This window comes from Chenopodium album, chromosome 11 (genome assembly GCF_948465745.1).
Source record: "Chenopodium album chromosome 11, dcCheAlbu1.1, whole genome shotgun sequence".
Lineage (NCBI taxonomy): Eukaryota > Viridiplantae > Streptophyta > Magnoliopsida > Caryophyllales > Amaranthaceae > Chenopodium > Chenopodium album.
In genome coordinates this window covers 38,577,910-38,591,417 of record NC_137844.1, presented here as the reverse complement: position 1 = coordinate 38,591,417, position 13,508 = coordinate 38,577,910, and the positions used below count along the sequence as shown (strand labels likewise).

Sequence of the window (13,508 nt, the reverse complement as noted above, 5' to 3'; positions counted from 1 at the left end):
AAGCAAATGAGTTTACAGCAATACCAAACTACTTTAAAACCTCTTAAACCATCAAAATAATGCTTTTAAACATTACTCCCAATAGTCAAAGTTAATAATTCATTAGTTCACTATAAGTTTATGTGCTAAAATCATAAAAATATAGCTTATAACATAAAATTCAGCAACTTTAAAGTAAGTGAATAAATCTAAAAATTTGGTTTAAGTATATAAAATAACCCCATTAACATAATTACTTGAAATAATCATTATATAGTAGATTAGTGTGTTAAAAACCCAAAAGTATACCAATTTAATGCAATTATAGGCTTCAAAATAAAAAGTATAAAATGTGAAAAATTATTCTTGATATTAGAATTTAAAGTTCAAGGCTTTTTGATCATGAAATACACAAAATAATTATTTTATAAGATTAGAAGCATAAAAATATGTAATTAACACAACTTGTTTTTAAAAATTGAAATTTTAGTAATCTGAAAATTTATATGTGAACATAGTATGATTTGGTAGCTTGATTAGCACGTTTTCAAGCCCTAAAACATGAAAAATCAATATTTAAGCCCTTATTTTCTTAATTAAACAAATCTGAAATTTTGTATTATAAATTAAACATGTCAAAACTCATAAATTCATAATCTTTTATAACCCATGTATAATATCAAACCATAATAATAATAATTTAGAACAAAATTTGAACGAAGATTGAAACTTTAAATCAATTTAATAAAACAAAGAAAAGTAAAGAAAAGGGAGAGAGAAAGGGCGAAAAGCAGGTGCGGGGTGACTGGTGGTCGGCGGTGACTATCGGCAGGTGGCAGGTGGTGGCCGGAGTGGTGGGCGTCGGCTGGCAGCGAGGTGCAGTGAGGAGCTTCGAAATTTTTTTTTTTCTTTTGTTAATGTCGTGAAAGAGGAAGAATAGGTGATGGGGAAATAAGGGTTTTTGGGGTTTTATATTTTTGTAAGGGTGTGGGCTTAACTTTCCTAATCCAAGTAGGAGTAGGATTGGTTTGGGTTTGAGTAAGATTTAAATATTGGGCTAATATAAACTTAAAAGGGGATTATAATTTAGACTAAAACTTAATAATTTAGCTTACTAGCAATAAAATCTTATTACTTTTACATCAAATAATTCATACTATAAAATTAAAATTAAAATATTTCTATAAATAATAAATAAATATACTTTAATCAGGTTGAAAATATGGGGGATTACAAGATATGTCCGTTTTAGTAAAAGGGTGTCGGTTTTGGGTCGAGTTTAGTACTTTGCTCATATCTTCTTCATTTTAAATCGGAATTGGGCTTATGATATATTTTTGGAAAGCTTATTTCAAGGCCAATCCAACCAAATAATAATTGGATCAAAATTATAGGTCCACAAAATCAATTTCTCTCGGTTTTGTGATGTGGACACGAAAAGTGGAAAGTAAGTTATGGTTTAAGGAAATGAGCTATGAATTGGATTGGTTTATGAAATGTATTGTATGGAAACATGGATTTAAGCACTCCAAAGATTAAATACTCAACCCGGCCAATAATGGCGGTGAAAGGTTGTTCATCATCGGGTTTGGTTTTGAGGAGATATTTTTAGGTGTCTACAGTAATATATTTTATCCCCGTCATTGAAACCTATGTCTTTTATTATGTCAACTATCTCAAAATATGATAGTCGATCAACATCACAATTTCGGAAAATAGACTCTTGACCTCCATTGTAAATTAAACTCCATCTTTCGAAAACGAACCTCCATGATGAATTTTAAAACTGACAAAATCTCGACCCATTCTATATGAAACACATTTTCGTTACACATATTATAGAGCAAGACTCTTGTATTTAATTAAACAAGCAAGGAGATTTAGTTCAATGCAAAGTACAATTTCATTTCATGATTATAAAAGTAGCAAGACTCATATACATTCATTAAAAAAAAAAAGTACTGACATAAATTAAATGAAACTAACTGTTTACTTTCATTATAATATAATTATCAACACAAAACATGCATTAGGTATAAAATAGCAAAAAGGTACTTGTCTAATTAACACTAACATGCTGTAGAAACGATTTTATTAGCAAAAAGGTCAAATATGCAATTTTTAACTAAATTATTATAATAGGTTAACAAGATCCTAACAATATAGCAAATATTATCAAATTAAAACTAAAAATTAGTAAATTGCTCATCAATTACACATAAAACATATCATTTCATACAATTGTGTAACAGAAAAGTACTACGCATACATTGATGACTAGATCTATAATTTTGTTAAATTGAAGCTATATTTCCCACCCCATAAAAAAGGAAGAAGAATAAATTAACAATGCAAGTAAGATGAATATTCAACCATACAAGACAAAATAATTGAAAATGTAAAAAAATAAAGAAAAAAATAAAGAAAAAAAATAAAAGCAAGCAAGCAACTTACGTTGTTCATAGCAACAATGATGACAAATGAAAGTGAAAGTGGTGCCTTAATGAAGTAGAATGAACTAAACAACAGAGGTAGGGTAAATATACGGATTTTTAACCATTAGTTTTTTGTTTATTCACTATATACCTATGAACTTTTTAAAATTCATCATATACCCCCGAGTTTTTACAAACATTCACCATATACCCTTGATGACTATTGATTCATAACTTTATCAATCATTAGGGTTAATTATGACCTGAAGCCACCCTAAATACATTACAATACCTTCAAAATCACCCACATTTCTTTTTCCCACCCCCAAAACCACCCAAATTTTCTTTTTTTATCCTCAAAATCAATCATACAGATATGATTACGGAGATTTAAAGTGGTTTTAAGAATTGGACAAAGAAGAGGAGTGGTTTCAGGGATACATGGAGAGATCTACGGTGGTTTCGATGTATAATTAATTAAATTCCACTCATCTTGTTGTCATTAAGGATATATGATAAATTTTTGTAACAACTCAAGAGTATAGTGAATTTATTTGTAAATTTTCATGGGTATATGGTAAATAAACAAAAAAAACTCAGGGGTAGATTGTGAAAAAATCGGTAAATATATGTCACAACAGAGGAATGTTACACCCCATTCACGATTATAGAGATCGCTAACTCCACAGTGGCCCTGAACCATGATTGGATATTCGGGGATGATGGTACAAATCCAACCTAAAAGAGATTGAATCCAAACAAGTCTATACTTTATTCTTCTCATATTCAAGTGCGCTTTCCAACTAACATAAAATCAATAAATTAATCCTAAGCATTTTTAATCTATGTTAGTTGATTATTAATGCACGAACAAATCTATCATTGGCGATCACTTGAATTAAAATCATAATAAGCCTAAAATCAAATTATTAATTATCTTATTAAGTGTGATTTCAAGTACAAATTCCCTTTAAACCTGCAAGAAAAGGCGTGATCAAGCAATAACAATAATATCATGAATAATCAAACAAGAAGTAATTATTAACAGATTATTTTTAAATTATTCGTAAATTAACAAATTACATAAAGTATAAAAAATAATTTGTAATTTTAAGTATAAAAAAATTTCTCTATTTTTCCCCTTATTAAGTTTTTCATATTTAGATGTATATTTTTTATTTTAATAGGCATAGTACAAAAAAAAAAGAATTAATATTAGTAAAAAAAAATCTATATTAGTAAACATGAGAATTTTATTTTTAATAAAAAGTTTTCCATATTATTCACATAGGCATATCTCGGTGCAAATCTTTAGCTCTTATTCTATAAGCAATCCACAAATAAAAAATTATTATTTTTAAATTTATTTCCTCTTGAGATCAAATTTGTATACTATTTCGTAATATTGATATTTAGTGAAAATATATTGGGTGATTTATTTAATGAGACTAAGAACTTAATTATCCCATTCGAATTTTTTTTCTTAAAAATTATCTACTTGACTGATTAAAGAGAAAGGTAAATTGGGTAAAAACAAGAAAATAAATGAAAAATTACAAATACTCGTAATTGTGCATTGAACATGCATGGAAGGTTTTATAATTTTAGGAATTGTAATATAAAAAACATTGATTAGGGTAATTAAAAGATGTAGAAAACTAGAAATTGGGAGCATAATTAATTAATGTTGTTGGATTAATCTCACATATGACAGTATGCAACGGAAAAGAGTTTCATAAAATATTGATTTTTTCCTTTTGAAATTCGCGAAAATTAAGCCTTCGTTTTTAAGTGGCCCTGTGCTAAGGGTCTATTTGCACAGACCTTAGCCGGTCCTGCGTAAAACTACTTGTAAGTTAATAATACACGTAAATCTATACATAAATTAACAAATAACGTAAAATTGTTCATTAATTAACAAATTACGTTAAACTTTATATAATTTGACACAACAAATCATCATCATAATAATAATATTTTTAAAACATAATAATATTAGCAAGATTTTAGGCATGATACTAACATGATTAATAACAAATTGTAACATATCACTAAAACAACAAAATCAAATCTATAGCCCTATCATGGTACAGGAAAGCAATAAAAGAATTCTAATATGATACTAGAAACTAATAAAATAATGTAAACATGATTTCTATATCAAAAGAATAATTAAGTAATTAAATTACTTACTATGATGCCTCGTACTTCTTTCTATTAAAAGAATACACGCGTTAGTAAATTCAAGAAAATATTAAATCAAACAATCAAAATAATATTAATTGAAATATAGATTTAGGACCAAACTCTCAGAACTATCAACCTTTCACGTCGAGGTCTAAGACAATTTCAAGCTTAGCTAGGTGTGTTAGAGTCTCGTAAAGGACGTATGGTTTGTGTTTAGAAAAAAGGATATAGAAAAAAGTTTATAAAATTAAGAGAGAGAAAGAAATAATAACCTTTAGCTTAGAGAGAGAAAGAAAAAGATGATTGATAATTGTTGGATGATTATTGATGATTTTTGGTAATTGTTAGTGAATAAAAACGGAGAAAATCATTCCTATTTATAGAGAAAAATGACCGAAAACGATAAGAAAAGAGTCACAATTTGAATCGGAATAAAACTCCTTTTATCGTGTGGCGATAGATTTGTCGCGTCAGATCCATCGCGGTGCGATAAAAACACTTTTTTTTGCGGATTTTGTTTTTATCACAACTTTTGATTCAGAAGTTGAAATATGGCAAATAATATTTCGTTGGAAAGCTCTTGAAGTCTAATATCCAACCCAATTGAAATCTTTTGTAGCATAAAACATATGCATGAAATAGTGGAAGGATGTCAGTTTTGGATAGAGTTTGGTATTTCTTTCATATTTTTTCCGTTATAGCTTAGAATTAATATTATAATAATTCATTGGAAAGATAATTTCAAGAGCTATCCAACTATCTAAAATTTGGATAAAAATTATGAGGCACGAAAATAATATCTAAATATTTTTGAACGTCTTTCAATTAGGACTTTCAAAAAGAGAAGTTTTATTCAATTTCAAACTCTTTAATCTTATCTTTTGAAAAAGATAACCAAGATATTTTAGAAATTTATAGAAGCTTCTAATTAATCCTAATTGGTTTAGGAATGGGATTAAAGCCTTTGGACCTGACAAGCTAAAGTCGTATCACCTAATCAAAAGTAATTCCTAAATCCTCTAACTAATGCAGATAGGGAAGTAAGGTCGAATCTACGGGGAAACAAGTCTTTCTATTCCTAATTAATCTAAGCAATCTAAATTATTAAGTAACAAAAAAAATTATGGTAAAAGGAATCTAAACTACAGAGAGTAAAAGTAGGGAAGAATAAGAATAGAGAAAAATCAATAAATAAAAGAGCTAGGGCATAGGTTCACCAATAAACAATATTCCAGACATAAAACATAACAATCAATCATCAATGCATCAATTAACCAGATCATAAAGGACTTTCGCTACGTATTACAATCACAGAATTAATCTACCGGTGTTAAATCTCATCTCTCAAATCTCGACTTAACCATTTATAAATTAACCTGCCTATTGAAACTAAGCCTAAATATCAATTCTCATCTCTCGAATCTCCAATCAATATTGCTAAACTCGTACATAAAAGATCTGTGCAATTCTAGTTGCATAGCATTAAATCAATCAATAGGAAATTAATCAAGCATTGATAATCAACAACAATAAATTACCCCTTCATATTATTTATGGATCCCCATAAACCCTAGAAAGAAAACTACTCATGCATAATTAAATCTAAACTAATCAAAGCAATTAAACAAGTCATGTTGAAATAAAGAAATAAAATTACTGAAATTAATAAAGAAGAAATCGTTACCAAAGTTAACGAAAATAATGAGCTGAATTAAGAACAAAGTGTAAAGTTGTAGAGAGAGAAAATAAAACTAAGTAGAGAGAGAAAGTCTAAGAGAAGAGGTAAAAAAGAGATAAAAGAGATGCCAAACTTGCTTAACGAAAATGTATTTATATTAAGCAAGAAAATCCTAAACTTAAACAAACTAAACGACGCTTAAACCCTCATCAGAGACATGCGCCCGATCGGGTGCCGTTTTTGCATCAATGATCTTCTCTCGAGCCCGGCCGGGCGCGAGCTCGGGCGAAGGACTCTTTTCTTCTTTTGCCCCGCCCGGCCGGGCGCGCCTTCGGGTGGGTCCGTCTTTGGCCGGGCAAGGCCACTTGGGCTATCTTGGACTTCGATTGGGCTCGTAACTTGGCCCAATCTGGATTTCCTTTTCGGGTCTTGAATACTCGGTCCAAATGCCTTGGTATCTCATATGTCGAGCCCTTAATCACCGGTTCGATGACTCTAACCGGCCTTGTGCTACGAAAGGTGGTCGTGCTCCTCCAATGCTCGTAGTTGCTCTAATTAATCCCGGGAAAATGCTCCAAAAGTGCAATTCCCTACAAAACTCAACCAAAACTACGAAAACACTAGAAAACACAAATTAGTAATAAAAGTGGCTCTAAAGAGCCAAAAACACTACCAATTATGACCAAGGGACGGGGGTAAAATACTATATAAAATAGACATATCAAACTCCCCCAAGCCAAACCTTTGCTTGTCCCTAAGCAAAGATCTCATCAATAAATAAATAAATACATGCCTCACCCCAAATAGTCAGAATCAAGAATAACCAATTCAAGGCAAATCCAACAAGCATGCATCAACATCAACCAATCTCATCCATCCAATCACTCATCCTCCCTAACAATTGTCAAATAGAGCAAACCACAAGAGCATATAGAATTCAAGACTAGTGCTCACACACTCAAATCTCATTTATGTGGCGAGGAAAAGATGTACTCGATCGCTCTCCATCCCAACCCCTTTCATGTGAACAATGCCCTCCCAACTCACACTCTCGTGTGTTTAATAAAACATACACTCAACCTAAATAATCGACTCGGAATATGTCAAGTCATTCTTTGCATTGATAAACAACTAATTTCACATTCACACAACTCTATGCACAAAGGTCGGAAGGTCTTTAAATCTTGTAATGTAAGCCTAGGGTAAAGGGTAGGAAATATTTGGGAAAAAGTGAGAGTAAAGCCATGCTTAAGGGAGCCATATCCTAATAAAACCGAGGTCAAAAATAAATAATGACCAATCATCTCCAACACAACTCAACTCCACCAAAAATTCACCAAACAACTCCAATCATATCAAACAAATCCCAACACTTACAATTTCACTCACAAAAATATAACAATGTAAACTTGAGTGAATAACAAACTTTATTTTCCAAACTTGAATTTTCCATTGAAACTCATCACCTTATTTTTTTTCTTTCTTTTGGTCAACCTTCATTTAGAATATTTGAACATTAAACATTTTTTCCTTTGCTCTTCGTTTTTTTTCTCTTTTGAAGTTCACTTATTTTTTTTCCACTTTTTTTTTTTTCTTGAACTTCTCTCTCTTTTTTTTTTCTTCTATCATGCTCTATTTTTTTTCCAAAAAATTCAACTTTCAAGATCATTAAAAATAAACCACAATCAAGAACAAATAACTCCTCATATCCACCCAAATTGTGCAAATAATATGCACACCACAAAACTCCCTCACCTCACTCACTAATAGCTCCCCCAAGTCAAGCTTGGGACTAGTAACCAATGGGGCAAATCGGCTTGTAATGTGGCTAATAAACAACAAAGAGTCAAGGCAACGACATGGATAGCAAGAAGGGAACAAATGTATCTACAATCATCTAAAGGTCACCTAAAAGAATAAATGCCTTCGTCCTCCTCAATGTGCATAATAATGAGTCATACAAACATTACTCAAAGTTGCAAACCAATACTCAAATTCATTGACATACCAGGAACTAATGCACATTCCTTACCAAATCAACTAGTCAAGCACTATATTTACAAGTACTTGGGCAAAATTGACGCATGTTAAGGCATCCAAGCAATCAAACTTCAAATCATGGCTAACCTATCCACAATGCTCATCATCATATACCAAGAATCAAAACAATTTTTAAGTATAGGGCACAGGGAAGCATGATTTACAATTCATTGGAACGTATTTTTGTATTTTTTTAATTTTTCAATTTTTTTGTATTTTTTCATTTTTATCAAAGCAATAAAACTACACTAAAAAGCAATAAATCTATACTAAAACACACCGAAAAAAAAAGAAAGAAAAGAAGAAAGATACCAAATCCAAAAATCTCCCCCAAGCCAAGATCAGACAATGTCCTCATTGGCTCGAGAACTAGCCTAGCACGGCTAATCCTCATCATCCTCATCCATGGAGCCAAATCCTCCACCGCCACCACCTGTACCACCTGCACCAGAAGAGCTACCACCAAAATAGTTAGGGTGAAACCCCCCCCCCCCCTCGCCGGTCCTCCAAAAGGAACGTCATGGCCATACCCGTGAAAAGATGAATATTCGGTATAAATACCACGGACGGTGGGATCTCTATCGTATCCCTAGGGTGGGGGCTGAAACCAATCAGGGTAAATAGCATCGTCGGGAATATTACCCCGACGAGCATAATCATCGTACATGGGGTACAGGGCTCTACCATGTTTCCTCTCAAGGTACCCTAATCGTGAATCTAGGGAGCCAACCATCCTCCTAAGGTCACCTTGTGAATGCTCTATACGTCCTATGGCCTGACCTATACTCTGTAGGTCCCAAACTGTCTTAGAGTCAATCCTAGGAGGAGGTGGAGGCATATGAGGCATACATGGTGGTGATGGTGCTACCACGGGCTTAGGCTGGGGTGGTGGAACTGGCTGTGCTTGCCCCCGGGCGTGGGAAACTAGCATGTCATATGTGTAAAACTCTTGCCCCGGGGGAAAGCCAGTCAAGTCGGGGTTAGGTAGGGGAAAGATAGGCAATGGCTGCTCAGTTCTTGTCCTAACACACCAATGGGGGACTTATTGGCTATCCACTCTTACCCACCCCAAATCCTTAAGGTACCTAGCGGTCATGTAAGTGTCCGGCCCACAGTTGGTGAGACCGTGAGGCCTACTCTCAACAAACCCGGCTTTCTTGATTGTTATCCTAGTAACTAGGCCTCCTAACCTAATAGGGGTACTAGCCGTGTTACTAGCCGTGGCATGTCTATTAAGGTGGTGAATAATGTATCTACCCATGTTCATCTTACCATACTCAAACGCATAATGTCCAATTACAGCTAGTTCGTTGGTTTGGGCGTTATGTGGTTCGTTCCTACCTAAAAAGCAAACACCCGAGAATCTCTGCCAGATTTTAGGGACAGGGTGATGAATAGGTTTGGCACTAGCATGTTGGGAGTTCGGGGCCGGTAAACCAGTTAAAACACGGTAAATATCATCCATTTTATATTCAGCATGCCAATGGTGGGGTAATTCAGATTCCAAATCAAATAATTTACAGAATTCAACATAAGTTAAACTAATATTCCTATTGTTTAACCTAAAAAACAAATTCGGCCCATTTTTACTATTTACAACATTTAAAGAGGAAAGAAATTCACAAGTTAATTCACGATACGTAGGATAATGCATATCAACAAATTTTCTCATTCCTATACCATTCATGAATCGTCTAACATAATCATACAAACCAAAAGATTCAAGAGTAGAGCGGTGTAACCACCGTGAAGGGATTACCTCACGCTCGTAAAGCTTTTCAAGCCGTTCTTTTAGCTCTGGGGTTGCAATTCGGATGGTTGGCCATTGGGGTATTTGCAATTCCGGATCATACTGCTGGCTTGAACTAGAGCTCCTCCCAAGAATTGATCTTGCCCTCTTTGATGCCATATAGAAAAAATGGGTATGAAAATTTTTGATTGGAATTGGGGAATTTTGGTGTAGAAATGTAGAGGATGAAGAGAGGAGTAAGAATGTGTAATTATTTTTGAATTTGGGTAAGAAATGGAGAGGAAATCTTAGAGAGAAGGTAGAGAAATTAAGGTTTTAGAGAGAGAAAGTATGGTGGAAATTAGAAATAAGGAGGAAAGAAAGGAAGAAGAGGAAAGAAGAAGAAAAAAGAAAGGGGAAAGAGTCCGGGTATTGTCGCGCCCGGTCGGGCGATCTGGTACACATTTCAAGTTTTTCTCGTGCCCGGTCGGGCGCCAGCTTGCCCGATCGGGCGAGTTCCCCTTCTAATTTTTCTTTTGCTCTCTCGCCCGATCGGGCGATATATACCCTCGAATTTCTTCAATACTCGCACCCGATCGGGCGAGAAAAAGTTCCGTACTCTTCAAATCTTGCGCCCGGTCGGGCGAAAATTTGTGATTTTTCTACTTATCTCCGCACCCGGTCGGGCTGAGCTTCGCCCGGTGGGGTGCGCTATAGCACTATGAGTACGAATATCTACTTCTCTTTTCTCCAAAATTGGCTAACTCTTTTCCTTCAAACCTGTACAAAAACTCAATAAACTCATTAAACTCCCTCCTCTCTCCTCTCATAAAGAAAGAAAGAAAGCTAGACTAAAAAGTAAGAAAATACAGGTTGCCTCCCGCAAAGCGCTGGTTTATCTAGGTCCCGCACGACCATCTTACCACAAGTTGAGAATTTAAGACCCTTGGCCTACCGCCTGGTCAGGTGGTTTCTCACCCAGTCGAGCGGTGTTTAGACCACGACTCGGCTTCCTGACACGCCCTGTAGGGCGCCAATCCACCCTATCGGGAGGGTCCTCCTTGGCGTGAACTGGTGGTTCTTTGCTACTGCTCACAAGGGACCCCTTTTTGACCTTTGGTTGCCTAAAGTTGTCAATAGATTGAGCAATTGCAACTCGATCCGGTGAAACTCTCACTATAGGCTCAGTTTCCGCAGCTTGATTATTGTCTCCACCTTCTCATCTTCAAAGCCAAGACCTACACAGTAAAGGGCTCTTTCTATTGCATCAACTTCCTTTTGCCATTTGTCTATTTCTCTTGTAGAAGATGCAACACAAGATACCCCTCCAAGGGATCTTTAACAAGAGCTTGGGGCTTATTAGAACAATTATCGACCACATCAATACTAAAGAACTTCTCCTCTGTTATGGGGCTTTTAGGGTATTATTCAAATTGAAAATAATTTTATCATCCCCTACTGATAGTGTCAGTTTATCGCATTTTACATCTATAATTGCTCCTGCAGTGTTAAGGAATGGTCTACCCAAAATAATTGGTGTTTGCAAATCCTCAGCCATATCAAGAACAACAAAATCAACAAGTATATAAAATCTACCTACTCTAACAGGAACATCCTCTAAAACACCTAGGGGGTATGTAAAAGAACGGTCGGCCATTTGCAGAGTAATATTAGTAGCTTTTAATTTACCCATATTTAGCTTTGAACACACAGATAATGGCATGACACTAACGCTAGCTCCCAAATCACATAATGCATTATCAATCATCAGATTGCCAATATGACAAGGGATAGAAAAACTACCCGGATCTTTTAGTTTGGGTGGAGATTTATTTTGTAGTACGGCACTACATTCTGCAGTAAAAGAGACTGTCTCTACCTCACTAATAGACCTTTTTCTAGTCAATATTTCCTTCATGAATTTAGCATATGTAAGAATTTATGTAATTAGTTCTGTAAAAGGAACCGTTACCTGAAAATCTTTCACCATCTCCAGGAACTTACCAAACTGCTTATCCAAATTTGTTTTTAAATGCCGATTGGGGAATGGAAGTTTAATAACTGGCTTTGGAGCATTACTGCTCTTGTCTGGAGCTGCTACCTTCCCTGGAGTTGTACCCTGCAATGTATTATCAGAAATATTAGTACTACTCTTGAGCCCTGTAGGGCCATTAGCAATATTTTTTGGTTTAACAAAATCAAGATTAGCATTTTTCATTAAAATAGGTTCATCATCTCTGGACATAGGGGGCCCATCATAGTGTGAACCACTCCTCAGAGTAATTGCAAAAGCTTGATCTGTAGGCCTGGTTGGCTGCGATGGTAGGGCTCCCTGTTGACAGGCTTGTAGAGTAGAGGAAATCTGCGCAATTTGATTATCAACAATTTTATTATGGGCTATGATCGAATTAATTTGAGCATCTCTACTCTCCATGTGCTTTTGCATACTAGCTAGCATCGCTCTAATTTCTGTCAAAGCAGGGTTAGAAGATGAGGAGGGTTGTTGTGGTTGGTTTTTCTGGCTAGCATTGGGATGGTAATATTTCTGTCGTGGTTGTTGTGGTGCCTATGATTGTTGTGGAGGTGGCGGGTTTTGAACATTGGTGCTCCGGTGGGAAAGATATGGATGGTTCCGGAACCCAGGATTGTAGGTGTTGGAGTATGGGTCATTTTGCCTATAAGCTTGAAAGGCATTAACTTGCTCCACGGAACTCCTGCAATCTTGTCCCAGTGACCTACAATTCCACAATTTTCACAGAAAGCCTTATTAGAATTATTATTAATAGCAGAAACATTAGCTATATTTGCATTGCTAAGATTATCTAATTTCTGACAAATAGAGGTTAATTGAGCCTGCAAAAAGGATACAGAGGGTCAACACTATGTTTCCCCTTGTTAGCAAAGCCTCTAGGATTCTCATATTGGGAATTGTGGATTGTCATATCTTCGATAACTTGACCTGCATCATCAACATTAAGATTCATAAACCTCCCACTAGCTGCAGAATCTAAAATTGTTCTAGATGAATTTCCAATCCCATTATAAAAAGGCTTGGATCAACTGCCACTGTGCTAAATTATGGTGGGGACACTCTCTCTGCAAATCCTTGAATCTTTCCCAAGCCTCATATAAAGTTTCATCTGGCTCTTGGGCAAAGTTCTGAATTGCGCTCCTTAGCAAAGCTGTCCTCTCTGTAGGGTAATATTTATTATAGAAATTCAAAACAAGAGTCTCCCAGTTAGTTATACCAAGTGCAGTTCTATTCAAACCATTAAACCATTATTTAGCTTTTCCACATAAAGAGAAAGGAAAAAGGATCTCCCTGATTTGGTCCTGTGTGACCCCCGCTTGCCTGATGGTATTGTAATATTGATAGTAGTCTGCAACATGAAGATTTGGGTCTTCACCCTTAGCTCCACTGAATTGCTTCCTTTCCATCAACGGGATAAATTGGGGTCTA

At 35.0% G+C, this 13,508-nt stretch overlaps 1 non-coding gene across 1 annotated transcript; it reads left to right on the top strand.

The window, feature by feature from the left end:
* Positions 1 to 13,121: 13,121 nt before the first annotated feature.
* LOC145569751 (small nucleolar RNA R71) lies at positions 13,122 to 13,228 on the top strand. Its single transcript, XR_014096286.1, has one exon. It is a non-coding gene; the product is annotated as a small nucleolar RNA R71 (small nucleolar RNA).
* The last annotated feature ends 280 nt before the right edge of the window (positions 13,229 to 13,508 follow it).